The sequence below is a fragment of the Arctopsyche grandis genome, chromosome 1 (assembly GCF_051622035.1).
Source record: "Arctopsyche grandis isolate Sample6627 chromosome 1, ASM5162203v2, whole genome shotgun sequence".
Classification (NCBI taxonomy): Eukaryota; Metazoa; Arthropoda; class Insecta; order Trichoptera; family Hydropsychidae; genus Arctopsyche; species Arctopsyche grandis.
This window is the reverse complement of record NC_135355.1, coordinates 19,598,625-19,618,183: the sequence shown is the minus strand read 5'-3', so window position 1 is coordinate 19,618,183 and position 19,559 is coordinate 19,598,625. Positions and strand designations below refer to the sequence as shown.

General features: G+C 33.3%; 1 protein-coding gene and 1 non-coding gene across 2 annotated transcripts in view; both read right to left on the bottom strand.

The window, feature by feature from the left end:
* The window catches only part of LOC143912229 (uncharacterized), a 318,393-nt gene that overhangs the window by 234,991 nt on the left and 63,843 nt on the right, over positions 1-19,559 (bottom strand). The gene's annotated exons all lie outside the window — the stretch shown is intronic.
* Positions 4,368-4,439, bottom strand: TRNAW-CCA (transfer RNA tryptophan (anticodon CCA)). The gene has a single exon. It is a non-coding gene; the product is annotated as a tRNA-Trp (tRNA).

Here is a 19,559-nt window from a genome sequence, read left to right as displayed (position 1 = left end):
TAAGACGTCATTTTTAATTAATGACATTGTAAATAAACACACAGCTTGAGTGAATACGTACAAGTTCCTAATACATATCTATGTATGGACATATGTACATACACATTGTACATATGTAAGTACGTATTATATCTAATGTTTTTCATCTCACGAATACGTATTTTAAAAGTGTGTAAAAATTAAATATATAAAAATAAATAAAATATGTACATATATACATATGTATGTACATATGAATATAGGAAATATGTATATGTAGGACAAAAGTTAATTAAATAAAAAAAAGTATGTGACCAAACAGCTAAGATTGGACTAAAACGAATTATATACAAAATATGTAATAAACGCTCGCATAAATCAATTGTAAGATATCTGTTGATAATATCGCGCTTAACTGAAAATACGGAACAAGTCCAAAGTTTCCAAGCTCTCCCGTCCACAGGCGACCCTCGAACTCGAATCGAATAGACTAGGAGAGATATGAGCGAACGGAAAGTTTGTTCGATTGTGGGGCACTGGCGTAGTACTGTACTATAGTACTGGAGTCTTGAGGGGTACAAGACAAAATTTACGACTCTAATTAGGGGTAAATTCTTTGATCGGAAGCGTGAAACGTTCGTTTCGTAGCACTCAACGGGTAATTGTTCCCGGGTGTCGTAAATTTGAATTCGAACGAAGTGTGTATGCGGGCCGTGCCGTTTTATTCCTTTAAACAAATAAATTGATTCGACAACCCTTATTGTATCGTTAAATTAATCGAATGAACGGTATCAATAAATAAAACGTAATAATGCACATCCATACATATATACATATATTGCTATCGCAATATCAACTGAGACTATGAGAGCGTATTCAAATTAATAAATAATTTTTCAAAATTTAGCACACCTTTGATGAAGGAACAGTTATTTTGTTTTGCGATAGTATTGTTGAATTCACAAACCCACCATATCGAACGCTATATCATCAGTCACTGTTCAACCTTAGAAACGGAAGATTAAACATCAATTCACATATGTATGTATGTATGTATGTGTGTATGAATGTACAGGTACTTCTTCTTTAACTAAATATTATGTACACTATTTTAAAAATAATCTATAACGTTTTATGAAATCAATAATTACATCTATTGAAAATTTATTGAACCATATTGTTACTGTCGAGTGAGCGTTCAGATAACAGTCACGTTAAAAATGGGGCTTCAGAGCAATTTCGCTGAAAGATTGATGGATGTTGCATTTCAACTGTTGCATTTTCGATATGCAACTCAGGTGGGCAGAAAATAAGAAAAATGATTTATCCACAAGTATGTACATACGTATATACATACTGTATAAATAAACCTTCAAACTTATTTGAGCGAAAAGAGGGAAAAAACCCCAATATAAAATGAAATAAAGTAAAATAAAATAGCGCGAGAACGTTTTTATTGCAGTCCTAGGGGGCTAAAAACAACCAAGGTGGAGATAAAGTGCCAAAAGCGTTAGAAAATCTTTTATTGCTTTGCCGCAAAAAACTTGGTTCTCCTCTTAAATTTTTTTATGGCAAAATCTTAGTGGTGAAAATTTTAGAATATTGTATCGCCTACTGAAATTAAACTTATTTTAAAAACGTTTGAATAAATTATAATGAGTTTGAGTATGTACATATACATACATAAGTACATATATTAACTATTACATGGGGTAAAAGTTTTCATATGTCCGTTCATTAATTAACAACAATGGGAAAGGAATTTAAAACACCAAACTTCGAGACTCTGTAATTAATTCCAAGATTTAGAATTTTATAGAAAAATTTTCAAATAAAAACATAAAAGAAGATTTACTTTAATTGGGATATAAAAGAATGAAGCTCCTTAAATTTTCTTTTTCGATGAAAATATCATTGGGTGGAGAAAATTAGAGTGTAAAGTATATAATTTTAGTACGTCATAAAGATAATGACTTTTTAAAATTAAAAAAATAAATTGAATTTCGCCTTCATTGTTTAATCTACTTATTACAAATTGCAATAAATAAAGGAACACATGAAAATTAGGTAACAAAAAATCTGTAGATATGTATGTACATACATACATGCATATAAAAATGGAGTTTTAATATTTTTGTATTTTTCCAGGGGCTAATTTATTAAATTTTAATTTAATTACAAAATAATATGTAATTTAAATCGATGAATTCGAAAGCATGAAAAAGAAAATTTTATATAAAAGAATTAATATCCAGCGATCAGCATACTTGATATCTAATAAAATAATGGAATATTCAAGATCCCACAAAGATGAATTAACCGCAACGGACTTTTCCGGTCGTCGGGAAATTCGAGTGAGTGGTGGGCGGGGATGGTTTTAGTTAAATTTCTCTCGAGTTATAAAATGGCGTTTTCCCCAACGACAATTTCACTCAAAATAGTCGCTCGGGGGGAGGCAAGCTACGACGAACCGCAAATTTATTCGCGTGTATGGTGCAAACGGCAAAAATTAAATTACTCTAATTTAAATTTAACCTTCCTACATACATACATACATACTAAGCCGATCTGCGACCGCGAAAGAGCCACTTCGTATGTAGCAAATTTCGATACTTGTACATATGGTGAATTAAATGAATGTGCTGATTTCAATTCAGCTAGCGTTTCGTCGAACAGATTCGAAACCTCGAAAGTCACGAATTATACGGAACACAAGACGCAAATGAATAATTAAAGGACGCTGAAGAGAGCAGATGTTGCCAACTGTCGTCGGGAGAACATACAGCTCCAGTGGCCCAAAAGCCTCCTCCCTTAATTGCCAGGAGCCTTGGGAAAACTGCGAGCTTTCCGTCTTTTCTCCCCACCTCCTCAGACTCTGCAGAAATGCGCTTGCAAGGATAAATAACCTCGCGTCGTTGTCGGTCGACGAAACTTTAAGAGAAATTCCAATTAGATAATGTTTAAACTTTGGACTTTAAAGTCGTTAAAACGAGAGTTTGGGGTTTACTATCGGTTGATTAATCAATAGGATTATCAAAATAATAAGACCTTCCAATAAATTACTGCGATAAATTATATACATATGATTGATTTAATTGATTAGATTAACGAAAATACGTCAACGTACAATTTTATCTTCGATCTATCAATTGAGTTATTTATAATTACCAAATGCATAGGTACATACATACATACATACATTGTTTATATAATCGAATTTTTTTACTTCTGCTTATGATTATTTATTAAAAAAACAGAAACAAACAGCATTAAAAATTATATAACAATGACACCAAAAAAGTTTCTAAAGATTAATAACAACAATGAAAAAATACATAAAGTAATAAATAAAAACGAAGAAGAAAATAATTGAATAATGGTAGATATGGGATATATGTATTACTAAGAAAATAATCAAACAATAGAAATTTAAAGCAAGAAACGGAACAACAAAAATAATCAATATGAGGGGGAATATTGTCAAAAGAAGAGCGAGATTTATATAAAAAGGAATTGCAGGAATAGTTGGTAGAGCAGGGATTAATAAGAAATAATTAAGAATTATGGAGGGATCTGATTGGACATTGGAATAGGATCTTACTTAATAAAAAAGTACTATAAATTATATAATTCAAAAGCTTAAACAAAAAACATAAATCATAAATTTTCCTCCTAGATTTTAATGAAAGAAAATGATCATCGTGAAGAAATCTGGAATTGCAGTAGAAATGGATTTTTTTATGCGTTCTAAATTATTAACATGTACGCGAAAAAAAGTATTCCAAACAGACTATCAAATTCCAGATGACTTCAAATTAATTGAAAAGCAGTACTATGGGATTCAGAGGACTTGAAATCGAAATTCCTATATGTCTTGCTTATTATCAAATCAATATGGAAACGGATAGATAATTTAATATCAAGTAAAACACCAAGGTCTCTCACACGATCAATCCTAAGTAGTATTGATAAGAAAATATATGTATATCTTCCAATCTTAAAAGATCGGGCTATTCTCGTGTGGGTTGGTTTCATTGGAAAATACAATATACCGCATACTGATAGTTTCAGGTTACACTTCTTTTTTACCTGAAACTGTGTATGTATGTAAAAATTATCAACAAATTTAAGGTCGCATGTAATAATATAGAAAGCTATTTCCTGGTAAAAAACGTAAAAAAATATTTTTGTCCAGGTTTTCAGACCAAATACCAGTCTGTGCGACGTGCTTGAATGATACGATGAAAGAGAAATGAAATGATGGCCTTTCGAATAAACATTTATTATATATTGAATGCAGATCGCAATTATTTAAATATCCTAAGGTCGTAATTAAAAATATGGAGAATTTTGTTTAAGTAAAAAATAAAAAAATGAATGGGAAACTTTGACCCCGACGTGATTTGAACACGCAACCTTCTGATCTGGAGTCAGACGCGCTACCGTTGCGCCACGGAGTCCACAAGTATCAGCTCTGCGTCGAGCATTCACACTGTTGTTCAATTGCTATATACATTTGTGCAAACAAAGTAATTTTTCCAAAAATACCTCCATACCAGTCAAATTTTATCATTTTTATTACATACTAAATTTACGTATAAATAAAGTCAAACACGTAATCAATTTCATACTTCCAAAACATTGTACATACATACATATGTACATACAGTGGCGTAGCAGTGGGCAAATGACGCCCATGATAAGCATTTTCTTTGCGCCCCCCCCCCCTCCCCCTCTCCACTCCTTTTGTCATGTCGGTCGATATTAAAATTTACTCAAGAAACAAACACGTATATGTACGTTATTTTATGACGATCTCGATTTGTAAAACTGAAGTACATATGTAGTATAACTTTAAATATATTAATATGTACCTACATACAGTTAATTACAAGATTTTTTTTGTATTTAACTATGCGTAGTATTTTCAAGCGTTCAGACACAAAATATATGTGTACATATGTATGTATAGAAAGCATTGTCTTAAATGCAACTTTCTCTTTCACTGTTGTGCTCAAATCTGGCAAAACATTACGCTGCTGCGTACATACATACATATTTATTACAAATATACTATCCATGACCATGGATAATATTGTGGTGCTGGACGGATTGACTTTCATACATATGTATGTGCCATCGGTCTCCGTGACGAGACAGAATGTTAAACGACAGAAAACGCAAATATCGGAAGGCAAAGATCGAAAATCGAAAGATCTTAAGTCGAAAGATCAAAAAAAATGGTGCATGGTAAACGGTACATACTCACGTACATACTCACTTAATTTGCACGAGCAGGATACAACAGGAACAAGAGAAACAGGCTTTTCCTCCCGTATTAATGTGCGCGCGCAGAATACGGAAGAAAAAGCATGTTCCTCTTTTTCCTGTTGTATCCTGCTCGCGCAAATTAAGTGAGTTTACCATGCACCATTTTTTTTTTTTTGATCTTTCGATTTTCGATCTTTGCCTTCCGATATTTGCGTTTTCTGTCGTTCTGCGTTCTGTCTCGTCACGTAAACCCATGTGCCATGCACCGCGAACGTCGCACATACTGGTATATGGCCACAAAACCTGGCCAAAAATCAAAAATTCAAATTTTCACAAATTGAGTTTATGCTGGGGTCCCACAACGGGTAGGTAAATATGACGTTACATTGCGGAGTCCTTACCTGAGCTAAGCTCACTAGCCAAATGTAGTCGCAGTCGAATCCTATCATTTGTGTGATACGCTTGTTTTTGTTCGCGGCATTTTGTTGTTAAACAATTTTCCTTGTGATTATTTTTATGCTAAAAGTATTTTTGGTGGAAAACTTTCATCCATTTTAAAAGTTTCATTAGTTTAAAATTTAATTTTACATGTTTCGACCTATCAACAAACCCTACTATTTTCACTTAGGTTTCTTTACATTTTACTAGCCTCTAGCTCGTTTTCGACTTTTTCGTCTGATTTCGTCTGACGAAATTTGGGTTCTTATCTGATCATTTTCAACCTTTTTTTGTAACGTGTTGTGTCTATTTTAGCCGAATCAAATTTATGTGATATGATACTTTAGGATGTCTACTTTTATTCTAGTAAAACAGAGTTTGCCCGAATTCGCACATTAAAAAAACATTCAATAATAGTTGAGCGTATTTTGAAAACGAGCTAGAGGCTAGGTTTTTACTTATTTTCATTCTTTATTTATATTCCAGTTTCTGATGATTCTGTCATGTCTATGACTCGAAAGCATCTATATGACATAATAAGAGAAAGCACCGAAAGGCTTTTTATTCAAAAATTCAAATGATGAGAAGAAAAAACTAGTAACTGTTCCAAAGTGCCCTCCTGCGAAACTTGAGGAATTTCGAAAAATTATCAATAATTTTAAGATTGTTTACAATCGCAAGTCATAGTACAGAAAGCTATTTTCTGGTAAAATACGTAAAAAAGTAATTTTGGCCAGGTTTTCAGGCCAAATACCGACCGCTCTGTGCGTCGCACATCTCCATCTTCAAAGTGCTGGCAGTCCCAGAGACACTCTTCACATTATGTAGGAAAAGAGTTCTTTCATACTTTGTCATATAGCCAGAAAGAATGTGGAGAGGCTGGTAGTCACTTAACGCTGCCTTTAACTTGGCACAGAACCGGGAGTGGAAACGGATCGTCAATCAAATCCAAAATGACACCAATGACCACATATATACATATAGTATACACGCCAAAAAACTCTATTCATTTATTATACATTCAAATAATTATTGTTAACTGATAAGTATGATTTTTGTACGTATGTGTGTTTAAACAATGAAATAACTCGACTTGAATAAAGTAAAAATTGGCCTATTTTGGCATGCCAATCAAATCCCATTTAACATCCCTATCCTATGTCCTGTGCCTGTGCACCTGTTGCACCCGCGGAAATTATTAAATGCATTGTATTTTAATGTTATATATACGTACATATGTATACGTATTTATGTATGAATATACATATTTTTTTGTTATGCATCCCGATATTTTACGACTATATATGTACATATGTATGTATGTATAGTGCAAATGGGTGAAGTTCGGTGCCGACTAAGTGCGCTTTTAACTAAACAAACAACGCCCTGTCAGTGTCGGGGTTAAACATTGCGACGCCGTTAAAAATAAACCTTTGACTGCTATGTTAGGATGTGCACCTAATAAATATTTAGCATATTCAAAGGACACGTGTTTCTTTTGAAATCGAGCACGTTCAGAATGTATACACGGTGTACACGCAAACTTAAAACCCGTCACATACCTAACGATTTTGATACTCAAGTTTTATTAGTTTACTAGCTGAACCCGGCATGCGTTGCAATGCCACAATAACTCGAGCACATTCGAGTGCGAGGTAGGCGCGGCGCGATTATTGTCACACTCGCGGCGTAATGCGTTGAAGGCAGGAGGATAGCTTTACTTTCGCGTCAGTAAAATTTAATTACGAATATTATTATTAAGAGGTTTGTCCCACTTTTTTTTCACAGTAATCTTCCCGGACATGCATACAGCAAATCCAAAAAAGTTCCATCGGTTCAGTAGTTTAGGAGCCTATTCGAGACACACAGACAGACATATAGACATTCATTTAAATATATATATATATATATATATATATATATATATATATATATATATATATATATATATATATATATATATATATATATATATATGTATATGTATATATATAGACACCATCATAAGAAGGACAGGTTTATTTATACACTTTCGACATTTATACATCTACTCATACTAACATCCCTTAAATTGAAACGTTTCATCAGCACTCACGTGTTTCATTTAAAGTGAAATAATTACTTTGTACAATTCGAGTGCCTAGCCCCCAGTATTTGAACACAAGTACGTATGGATCAAATTAAACGAAATGAATTTCAAGCTGACGAAACCTTTTAAAATTCAATTTAATTCGCGTTAAATGGGTTCTCATTAGTGCTTCCAATCCCGGAAGGTTACTTCAGCACCGGGATTGCGGTGCTGGGAATTTCCAATCCCGGGAAGTTCAATTGCATGTTCATATTTCAAAAACGTTCAATTGCTTTTTGTAAACTCTCCCGATGTTTCACGCAAAAATACTCCCATATTGGCTTACTAATTTTGAGAGTTTGGCTACATTCTTTAAATTTAAATAAAACACAATAAAGTAAAAACATCGCTTTGATTCATTAATTCGTTTTTCACAAATAGTTTGTACCGTCTAGTAATTATTCATCGAAACAATCCACCTAATATAAAAAAAACTCCAATTACATTTACTTTATGTAAAAAATTCGGATGTGACCAACCTACGACTTTATCTATGTATTTGAGGAATATAAGAAGGATAAAAAACAAAATTCGATAATCGAACATATGTACATACACGTTCACACATACCGACTATGAGCATTTGCAATACAAATTGAACACAAATGTAGGAAAACTTACACAAGACTAAAATTCTACTTCCGGCTTACGAATTCCGACCAAAACATTATCAACTCTACATATGTTAGAACAAAAAGAATATAAACATAAATTTTCAGCTAAATATGTTCAGGGCGTGGAAAGAATCGTTGTCACAAAATTTTTGACTTTTCTAAAAGGAAAAAATCCCGCTTCCGGTTTATTATATTTAGTGATTTTTTTTCATCACATTGATACAAAAATTATACTTGAATTTTTACGTGAAAAGCACACATGTTACAGGGGTCGAAAAAAATAGTGGAAGAAAAAATTGAACAAGAGTACACTGCCACTTCTGGTTGACGGATACTTACCAACTTTTATACATGTTTAAAATTTCAGTTCAATAAATAAAGGATTTCTTAGAAAAACATAAAAAACCTTGATTCTCTAAATTAAAAGTACTACTTTCGGTTTAAGAAAAAAATATTGGGGTATAATATAAATAATTTCTATTACAAGTAAGAAATTTCAGTCCGATTTGATAAGTGGTTTGGGAGATAATTTAATTAAAAAACTTAAAAAGAAAGAGGACACCTATAAGGGGAGGTACCATTTCCGGTTAATTTAAAAATTTGAAAAAAAATTACGGTGTATCGATACAAATTTCAGTAACCAAAACTAAGTTCCAGTTCGATAGGACGAACAGTGTTCAAAAAATCTCCAAAATACACTGACACACAATAAACATACAGACACTCACACAGAAACACAGACACACACACATTTTATCTAGATCACGAAAACGTGATCAGTGGTCGATTCTGAGTTCGAATCAGTTAAAATATGCTTCAAATATCATTGCGGTTGAGCTCAATATCTGCGAGACAATACAGGCCGTTCATACTATTTCGTGGAAACGGCAAGCCGGCGTCGAAACGGGTGGAAAACAAATAGACTATGACTGCCATTGCTCATCCCACCATTGTTCATTATATAATGTTGCTTTATGTTTTTTTTTCCATATTATTTTTAAAGAAATTTCTGCCAGCACCGTAATCCCGGTATTCCGACTAGTTTCAGCACCGGGATTCACGGTACCAGAAAACACCAGGATCCCGGGATTGGAAGCCTTAGTTCTCATATAAAGGGTCAATTTCGACAGAAATAACAGTTGACAGTATAGTTAACGATTCCAATTTTAATATCAAACGTTAAGAATATTCAATTTGCGAATATTCGTGTCGTATCGCAATACTAGTACGCCGATCCGAGGGATTCGAAATTTCCGTCGTCTGGTAATTTCAGTGTTAATTAGCTTTCCAGCGCTTTGGACGATTGCATGTCAACTTCATTAAAATAGGCGTGCCGCGTTATATAATAAGTTAATATGCGTACATTCATATCAAGGCACTTTTTTTGAAATTATTATTTTTTTTTATATCGCGTTAATTAAATCAATGTATGTATGCTAGGACTAACAGTAGGTTGTATGCGAGGAAATATATATATATATATATATATATATATATATATATATATATATATATATATATATATATATATATATAGGTATATAGATATGGTATTTCCGAACTCTCTTAATCACCTACGTATGTACATATATGTACATACATAGTTAAGTCTCATAGTGTCGCAACCCTTCTCCAGTTGGACTTGGATTAGGGCCGTACGTCCCGGTACACCGGGACATGTCCCGGTTTTGAGGTACATATGTATGTGTCCCAGTGTCCCTGTCTCAGAGTCATTTGTCCCGGTCGATGTAAAATTTACTATTAGGGGTGTTAGGGTCCTATTAGGGGTGTTAGGCTTCAACTCATTGGAGTCTCGTCGTGTTATGTTTTTAGGAAAGCACTTTTTTAAGCTATTAAATGGGATAGTACAAGTCACCGGAGCCTGAGGGGGCCGTGCATTGTTCAAAGGTTGTAAATGCATTGTTAAAGGTTTGCCGAACAATGGATAGCACTGTGACTATCCTACCTCTAGATAGTACACAATCCTCCGGTTCTTAATGAATTTAGGTTTTATGCACCTAGTAAGTTCAGGGACTTGAGGAATCGTGATTTGTTTGTTCCTCCTGTGGCTCGCAAAAATATGTTGGCAACGTCTCCTATATCTAGGGCGATATACATACATATGTATCTGCTCAACCGGGTTGCCGGTGAAATTGACCTCTTCAATGTAAACCATGCTAACCTGGTTGAATGGTTGTTAAGCAACGCCAGTGGTTGATTTTACCAATTATACATGTGAATGATTATTATGATTATGATATTATGATTATAGTGATGTTACGTTATTGTTATGATGATATGTTATCGTTATGATTATGATTTTATTATGATGAAGTTATGATATTGTTATATTGTTATGATATTATATTATTATTATGTTGTTGAATTACTAGCCACAATGATGCGTTGGAGATCTCTGTAATGTCACTGAGACTAATATGTTAAAATAAAATAAAAAAATATGTATATACATACATACATACATACAAACATGTATATTTATAATATAATCTACTTCTTTGGACGTACATATATCTTGCATCCTTCTATGTTTTGTACGAGTTCCACGTATTCTTTATCTTATTTAGTTTACTAAAATTTCTGTAGGGTCTCCCAATTAGATGAAATTGCTCCCACTTGAGAGTCCCAACTGGATAAAAATGAAAATATTGAGAGCGTTTAAAGCTCATCTATCGTTTTTTATGTTGCTAATTTAATTCTCCATAAAAATAAATTCACGGAAAATTTCAACGTATCCATAAATTATTATCAACAAATAAAATATACATGAATAATTTTAATACTTTCAAAGTACATATTATTTGCAATAAGATTTGTCAATTTGGTTCAGCATGAATGATAAATTAACCAAGGTTCTAAAAGAGTTTATCAGATTCAACAAATCTATTGTTGACATGTCTATTACCTCGATTCATTAATTTAATTAAGATGAGGTGTAACTTACATACGTACCGTGTAATTAACGGGTACACATCCAATCCCGTGATTGTGAAACCTGTTACAAACTTTGGCGCCAAAACAAGGTTAATTCTTGGCGCCAAATGTTGCTCAGTGCGACCTTTCGCCGTTGTCTGTAAAGAAAGTGCATGTAAATGACCTCGCGATTGCACGAGAGTAACTTTTAAAGGAATTGTATATGTAAGTTTATCGGATGCCATTTAGAGATATTTAACGATTAGTTATCTATTATATTTACATACATATGTATGTATGAAGTGATCATACTATACTATTTAATATGTATGTAATTACATATGTATATATATATATATATATATGTATGTTTATACATGTGCACGTAAATATATACAAATATACTAAAGTACATAATATGCATGTCGTGTACATAATATATGTGTAAATAGATACGTATGTACTCGTTAAATTATCAAATAATATGCTCTTGAAAGTAACGTTTTCGTCGTTCAAAGTAACTTATAAGTTATAAGCTACTTATAATTGAATAGCAATATTTTACGAACTCAAAACATCGACGGCAAACTGGAACGATTCTAATCCGATTAAATATAAAGGAAATCGACCAACATACTTAATGAATTTTGTTTACCTATTCCAACATTTAAATGCGTAGTAGCTACATATGTATACTATTTATTTGATTGTAAATAATAATTTCGAATTAGGATTATTTTTTTTGAAATCGAAATAATTGTAATATTTATTTATTCAATATTATTATGTATATCACTATATGTACATATGTACATTTTCATTTCAATTCAAATTGACATTGAAATGGAGTCAATTTGAAATGCAACAGTGTCGATTTGACATGAAAAAGGGTCAATTTGGAACGAAAAACCTGTATATACATAAATATGTAATAAAATTCATACAATAAAACAATACAGTAAAATAAAACTACGAGTATTACTACATATATAAAATACAATTAAACTACAAACTGACTAGTTGGCTTTTGAATAATCTCTGATTCATAACTGCACAATAAACCAGCATCGAAAGTGATATCGATGGTTACCAATCGTCGGTTAACCACAGCATTAACGCTAATGAGAGGATCAGACGACATGAATAGCACACAATCACAACAAGCTGTGTGCAAATGCATGACTAATGAACACACATCGAGTTTTTAGTCACATTAGATGAAATAGACGTAAGTCACATATTCTCGGAATATTCGGATGCCAGATTAGTGATATTATACATAATCACACCAGTACATCTGGGGGGTGGGGGATAAGCAAAGCCGGGGAATAAATTCCGACTTGAGCGAATAATGTCGCCTCTGACTGCTAGATTGATAATAAAGCTTGAAACTTGTGTACGAAAATTTGAAGAAACGTGTCGAGATGTGTCTCAAATAAACTTGTAGCTCCTGTTATAACACGAAGTGGATGAAGCGCATGTGCAGATGGTTTTTCGCTTTGAAGTTTTGTCTCTTGTGTAAAACACAATGAGCTCGAATGCTTTCTCTGACATCGTAAAACATGAAAGAATTGTATAAGAAAATGAATATAAAATAATTGAAGTCCATCCGTTTGTGCGAGCATTCGGAATTTTATAAGGTACGAGCAAGTATGTACATATGTACATACATACATATAAAATTGGCTCTTTAATTAAATCTTATGATACCTATTGATAAAATTAAATTCAAATCTAATATATAATTTTGTATGTATGTTTGTTAGGAGTTTCTAAAACAAATCAAAGTTTCTAGACGACGATTCGATATGGTTAATTTTTACTTTATCTACATATGTACGTAGTAACAATAGATGAAGTTTTGTGATCATGCGAAAATTCGAACTCGAGATTTTGACTGATTCGAACTCAGAATCGACTACTGATCACGTTTTCATGATCTAGAAAAAATTTGTGTGTGTCTGTGTGTCTGTGTATTTTGGGGATTTTTTGAACACCGTTGTTCCTATCGAACTGAAACTTAATATCGGTTACTGAAATTCTTATCAACACGATGTAAATTTTTAAAATGACCGGAAATGGTACCTCCCCTTTAGGCGTCCTCTTTTTTTTAAGTTTTTGATTTCAATTATCTTCCAACCCGCTAACTGAATCGAACTAATTTTTGTTTACATGTAATAAAAATTATAAATTCTATAACCTAATATTTTGTAAATATTTTTACCTGAACCGGAAGTAGTACTTTTACTCTAGATAATCGAGGTTTTTTATGTTTTTCTCAGAAACCTTTTGGTTTATTTTTTTTCGATTCAAATATATTTAATAAAAAAAACAAATGAATATTTATTATTATATTCGTCATGTTTAAGCTGTTTATATTACCAATACTGAGCAAAGCCTGGTAAGACAACTAGCATAATATAATTTCATTTTAATATAGAGGTTTATAATATATATAATAACGGACGTCGGTAAATATGTATGTACATATATAAATATGTAACAGACGATAGACCAGTATGGGGAACCAATCACAGTCGATTATTCAAGACGCCGGGAAGCGTGGTACTGGGGAAGTGGGGGAGTTTGAGAGGTGGGGTTTCGAGCGTCACTCGCATTTGTGGGCCGCGCCGGAGGTGTCGGGGACGCGGGGGCGAAGACCCCGGGGCGCCAGAGGCGCTCTGGGTGTCGGGGGTGCTGATGGTGAAGCCCCCGGGGCGTCGGAAGCGCGTCGGTGATGCACAAAACGTATCACTTCGTAATTCGTTATTTCTAATTCATGCATGAATTTCTTTCCGCAACCAGCCGTTTGGATTTCGATTCTGGATTCTAGAGGTGCACACATACACACATTCATTCATCATTTCGAACGGGTTGGATCGCTAAGTGTATAATGTGGCACTTTTTATTACGATTATTATTACATGCGCGTGCGCCTATAAGTTACATATATAACTTTATTTGTATTCGTGTTTCAATTCCTTTTCGAAACCACCCGTTGAAATCAACGGGCGCAACACTATTTAATAATAAAAATGAAACGACTCGGTTTGTTCCAAGTGTGAGAATATTTAGTGGAGAATATTTTGAGCGGTTTACAACAATAAATTTCCTTGTAAGCGCTCATATTTTACGACGCCACCGCGCACTCACGATTCGCATAAATCCGTCACATTTGCTCCCACTTTCACCAAAATTTTTCGCAAACATCCGGAAAACCAAAAGAATTTTCCGCGGCAGTATGTATTCCGGAGGCCACTTGGGAATTTCCCACGAACGAAATATGTATGTAAGTAGGTACTTTTTTGACGTTTGATAGTGTGCGTGTTTTTTTCTTCTTTGTTTCTTTTTTTAGCGTGTGCCAAGTCGTTTGCAAGGCAAATGACGCCATAAACTAATTTGGCGCCACCGGCTCTACAATTCCGGTTCATTTGCATCGGCAATAAGCCGGTGGGGGTGGTTGCAACGGGCCTCGATTTGTCCTCAGGCGTAGGACGTTTCGGCGCCCTTTGTCGACGTCGTTATTACGATACGAGCTTATCAGTATGCGGAATTCGAATGGGGCGCATATTTTGATTTTCCGCGCCGAATGCGTTGAGACGCCTCCAGAAAAGTCGTTATAGTAACGCAATAAAGAAAAGTGACTCCTTTCTATCGCGCAGAACCATTTCGAGATCGGATTTTTACAAAAATGCTGTACAAAACAATATAGCTACATATGTACATATATGCATAACGTAATGTGGATATAAACTTACATATATAATACGCTTAGAAATAACAATGATATCTTAGTAATTATTAAATTTTAACTAATAAGTAAGACGAACTTGAATCTTGATTTGTATATTAAAATGCATTCACTTACCGTGTATTTTATACTACATAGTACAGAAGAAAATTTACTTACTTACGCAAAATAAACATAGACACAAGGTAAGAAATAGGCTAGGTAGGGACTTCAACGAGGCATAGGGCAGTGGATACAACTATCATAACACGCACATACATACATATGTACATATGTATATACCTGCATATAATCGTGAAAATCCGATTTTCTCTACCGTGCGTAAAGAAATTTCTTTGACCCTTTCCAAAAAGCATAAAATATAGGTAATATATATAAAAATAAAAAAATGTATAATCTAAGTTAAAATACAATGGAATAGTATACATAAATTTAGTGATCCTAAATTGAAAACTAAAGATTTCTATTGCGAACAAAAAAACAACCATTAATCTTTATATATGTATAGTAAACCTATATATTATATAACGAAATAGGCTAGGCATCTATTAATGGTGGGAAAATCACATGGTATGAATCCAAAGCTGTGTTGTTTAATGATTGCAAATTATGATGAATGTTTTGCACACTTGCATAAAGGTCAAATCGCTCCGAAAGCAAAGCCATTAAAGAGAGCGAGAATTGTAAAAAAAAAACAAGTTAAAACACCCACAATCAATAAATGTATGAACTTCGAAATGCTCGAGCATTGGACTCCTGGCATTGGCATTTTTTCGTCACTCGTTCCACAAAAGAGAATTTGTAGGTCAAGTGGTAATTTTCACCGATCGGTAAATGTTAATGGCTTGCGAATTTAACATTGCCATCATTTTTGAAAAAAAAAACACTTTACGAAATGAAATAAGTTATTCGGGACTCGTATCATAGCAATGAGCTTTAGCTCAATTTAAAAATTCACAACTCAAATTTAAAAAAAATACGCATTACTTTGTGATACGTAATAAACGACGTCAAAGTGGACGATATATCACTGAACATGTTAAAAATAACATCGATAACTATACCAAAAATGTTTTGAGGACACAACCAACGTGCTGTTAACCTTCGTATCGATGACCGTACGCTACCTGTAATTATCCCGTCTATATTTTATCAATCTTTCGAACTTGATTTATTTCTTGCCTGTGTTCACGGCCATGTCGTGCAAAATTCTTATTGTGATTGTTATTATTCAGTGGGATGAAAGTCGGCAAAAAATGTTCACTTCGAAAGTTGGATACGTAGGATTCGGTTGCAAACAATTATCCTATTCATGAGATGCAGCGAAGCACCACTGCAGATGCACCAGCGACAACCGCATTAACATTTTATTGGGGAGGAAGTTCTGCTTGCACTATAGAACAAAAATACTTCGGCGAATAAATATATTTACATACATACGAGGATGAGTTTTCAATGATGTTTTTCGTATTTGAAAGAATGCATTCACAAACCTTGTAGAGTTACAAAAATAGTACACACAAAGAATCCACAAAAGTTGCAATAAACAAAGTTAGCAAAGTTAGCTTACCCGTGTGGAAGTTTCAGAGATTGAATTGAATATCAAAATACCTGGTTATAATCTAGCATTGCATTTTATTTGCAAACAACAAAAGGGTTTGTAATTATAATGGCACTTTCATGAGATATTTTTCCAAGCAAAAAAAAAAATGCTAAGCGTTTGAAAAACCGTTTTACAGAAGAAACTATGTTTGAGACGTTTCTCCGATAAATGGCTAGTGCCTTGTCAAATATGTAGAGAAAACGGAAAAAGTTTTTCCTTTTTCCATCGCAACGGAGCTTGCCAAAGTTGTCAGACGAAGCATATAAAGGAAATAAAAGCCTCTCGACATATACACTATAGTATATGTATATTTCAAAGCTTAAAAACCTTAAAATAAACTCCTAAATTGGATCTCGCTTCTGATCGCCGATTAGTCTTTGATAATTCGAAATTGATTTCACGCATCATCAACAAGATTACACACGTTTGATTGGTTTCATTTTTGATATATAATATTATACGTTGATACAAATTAACACATCTGACATGAATCGATTTTAATAATTGATATAAATTATGTATTATATATTCGTAGTACCCCAAATTTGTAATTGCCTAAATTACGTCTCTAAAATATTTCGACAATTGTACACAGAATATAGATAAATATTTTCGTAAAACTTAACGCCGCGGCGTCATGTTTTGAAAGTTATCAAAATTATTATATGATACTATGTATTTTCCTTATGAAAATAATGCAATATTTTATCCATTAAATAAGTCATCTCTAGCTCTTACAATTTATGAGAATAATTTCAGTAATTAGGCCTGATATTGAAATATTCGTGAGCGTATTCATATTATTGCAGGTCTATTAACTATTTTCGAACACAGTAATCCTAACCGAGTGTGTGTTGTTTACTGACTGGGTAATGCAATCCAGGGCACCAGACACAGGGGATAGACCTAATGCACCCGTCGAGCCAGGACCATCCCCCGATCAATACGCTAGACCCAGACATCACAAATGCAACCTTTAGGCTATTCTTGCCGTCTCCGCAAGTACTCTTCTGTCTGCAGTAATATTTCTGCACCGCTGGCAACTGTTAGATCTGTCGCAGAGATTCTGGAACTTTACTATCACAAAAAATCTAACAAAAGCGCCAAAAACCCACATTAAAGTTGAGCCAGTCTAGAATGCCACCTTATTCATTCCAAAGAATATTAGAGTTGCATATTTTTATACCTATGTATAACTCAAAAATGAAAGGGTTTTTTTTTATGCTCGAGCACTTTTCCTTTCATGAATGTAAAAGTAAAAGCTTTTAAAAACACAAAATACAAAAACAAAAAGAAAACAACATCGAGATACAGAAACGAAAAATTGACAATCCAGTATCGTAAAAATTGAAAATTTAAAAAGTTCCTCGTATATGAAAGTAAAATATAGGAAAAAAACTAGGGTGTAAGAGAAGGATTTAGTGTTTCCAATAGTCATTCGATTTAATATGCTTAGTAGACCGATTCGCTTTTGAAGAAAGAATTTACGTATGTACGTATAAGCGCACGCACGCTCACACGAATAAGGATGAAGGGATCTGGAAAAGATCGACCTTTTTTAGAAAATTCCATTTCCTTTTTAAATAAATTTCCAAGTACGATGGCTCGTTGGATGCGAAAATTTCGTATAAACGTAACAAAGTTTCAAAAAATATTTTAATATATCATGTAAAAATTGCTCATCTATTTTATATATATATATATATACATATGTACATACATATGTATGTGTATGTGAACGCGAAAAGTTTAATGGTAAAGATAAAATGCTGTACGTGTCCGTATTGAGGATTCATGATAAATTGCGTACACAGTCAGCATATATTGTTGATCCTGGCATTGTCCTGATACAACAATGGTCAATTCCAATCAAGCGAGTTTCATTGTAGCCGTTTGGTCTCTTTTATGTTTTGATCGAACTCGGCCACAGTGGACACTTCATAGCGCAACATTGTTATGTTTAAAATATATTCAAACAATTTAATGCAATTAGATGTCAAGCGCAATGTCTACTGTGGAATAATGATAACAATGCCGTTCTCGAAGAAATATCCTAATGTAATATCATTCGCATTACTTACACCCATATGTATGCCAAGCAAAAACTTTAAAAGAATTTTACAACATAACGATAAACATTTCAGCAACCGATATTAAATTTCAGTTCGAAGGGAAAACCTTTTTCTACACCATGAAAATGTGATTAGTGATTGATGCTAAGTTCAAAACAGTCAAAAACTCAGGGTCAAATTTTCACATGATTTTTCACAAAATTTCTTGTTTTATATTTGCTACGTACATAGATAGTGTTTAAATAAATAAAAAACCTTCGAAAATCGGTAAAATTAACGATTTTCACGAGCTTTAATGTGATGACTGGCTTTTTTTTAATTCTTATATTATTTTTTTTAACTTAAGCTGCTTTTAAATTTCAATATCCTAATAATAGATGTAAATATACATAATTATATTTATATCTAAATATTGTCAACCGAATTTGAACATAGAACATTTTTGTAACATTAGTCTATCGTTATATGTAGCTGAAACACGTACCAAAAAATACTGTTATATACAATACAATATTACCTACAAACTAGTAATTTTCCCCAACAATATTAATATGCCCTCACATACAACACACTGTTTGATATTACTCGAAAAACACTGTACCTATTGGGTGTACGTGCATTAAGAATCCCAAGTTCAAACAAACATACGTGTGTATTTGTAATTCAATATCCATCCCTAACATAATACAAGAAAAACAATAAGAAACGGCTGTATCGAATGACCGATCGCTCATATTGAACTTCGGTTGTCTTGCCGATATAGACATTT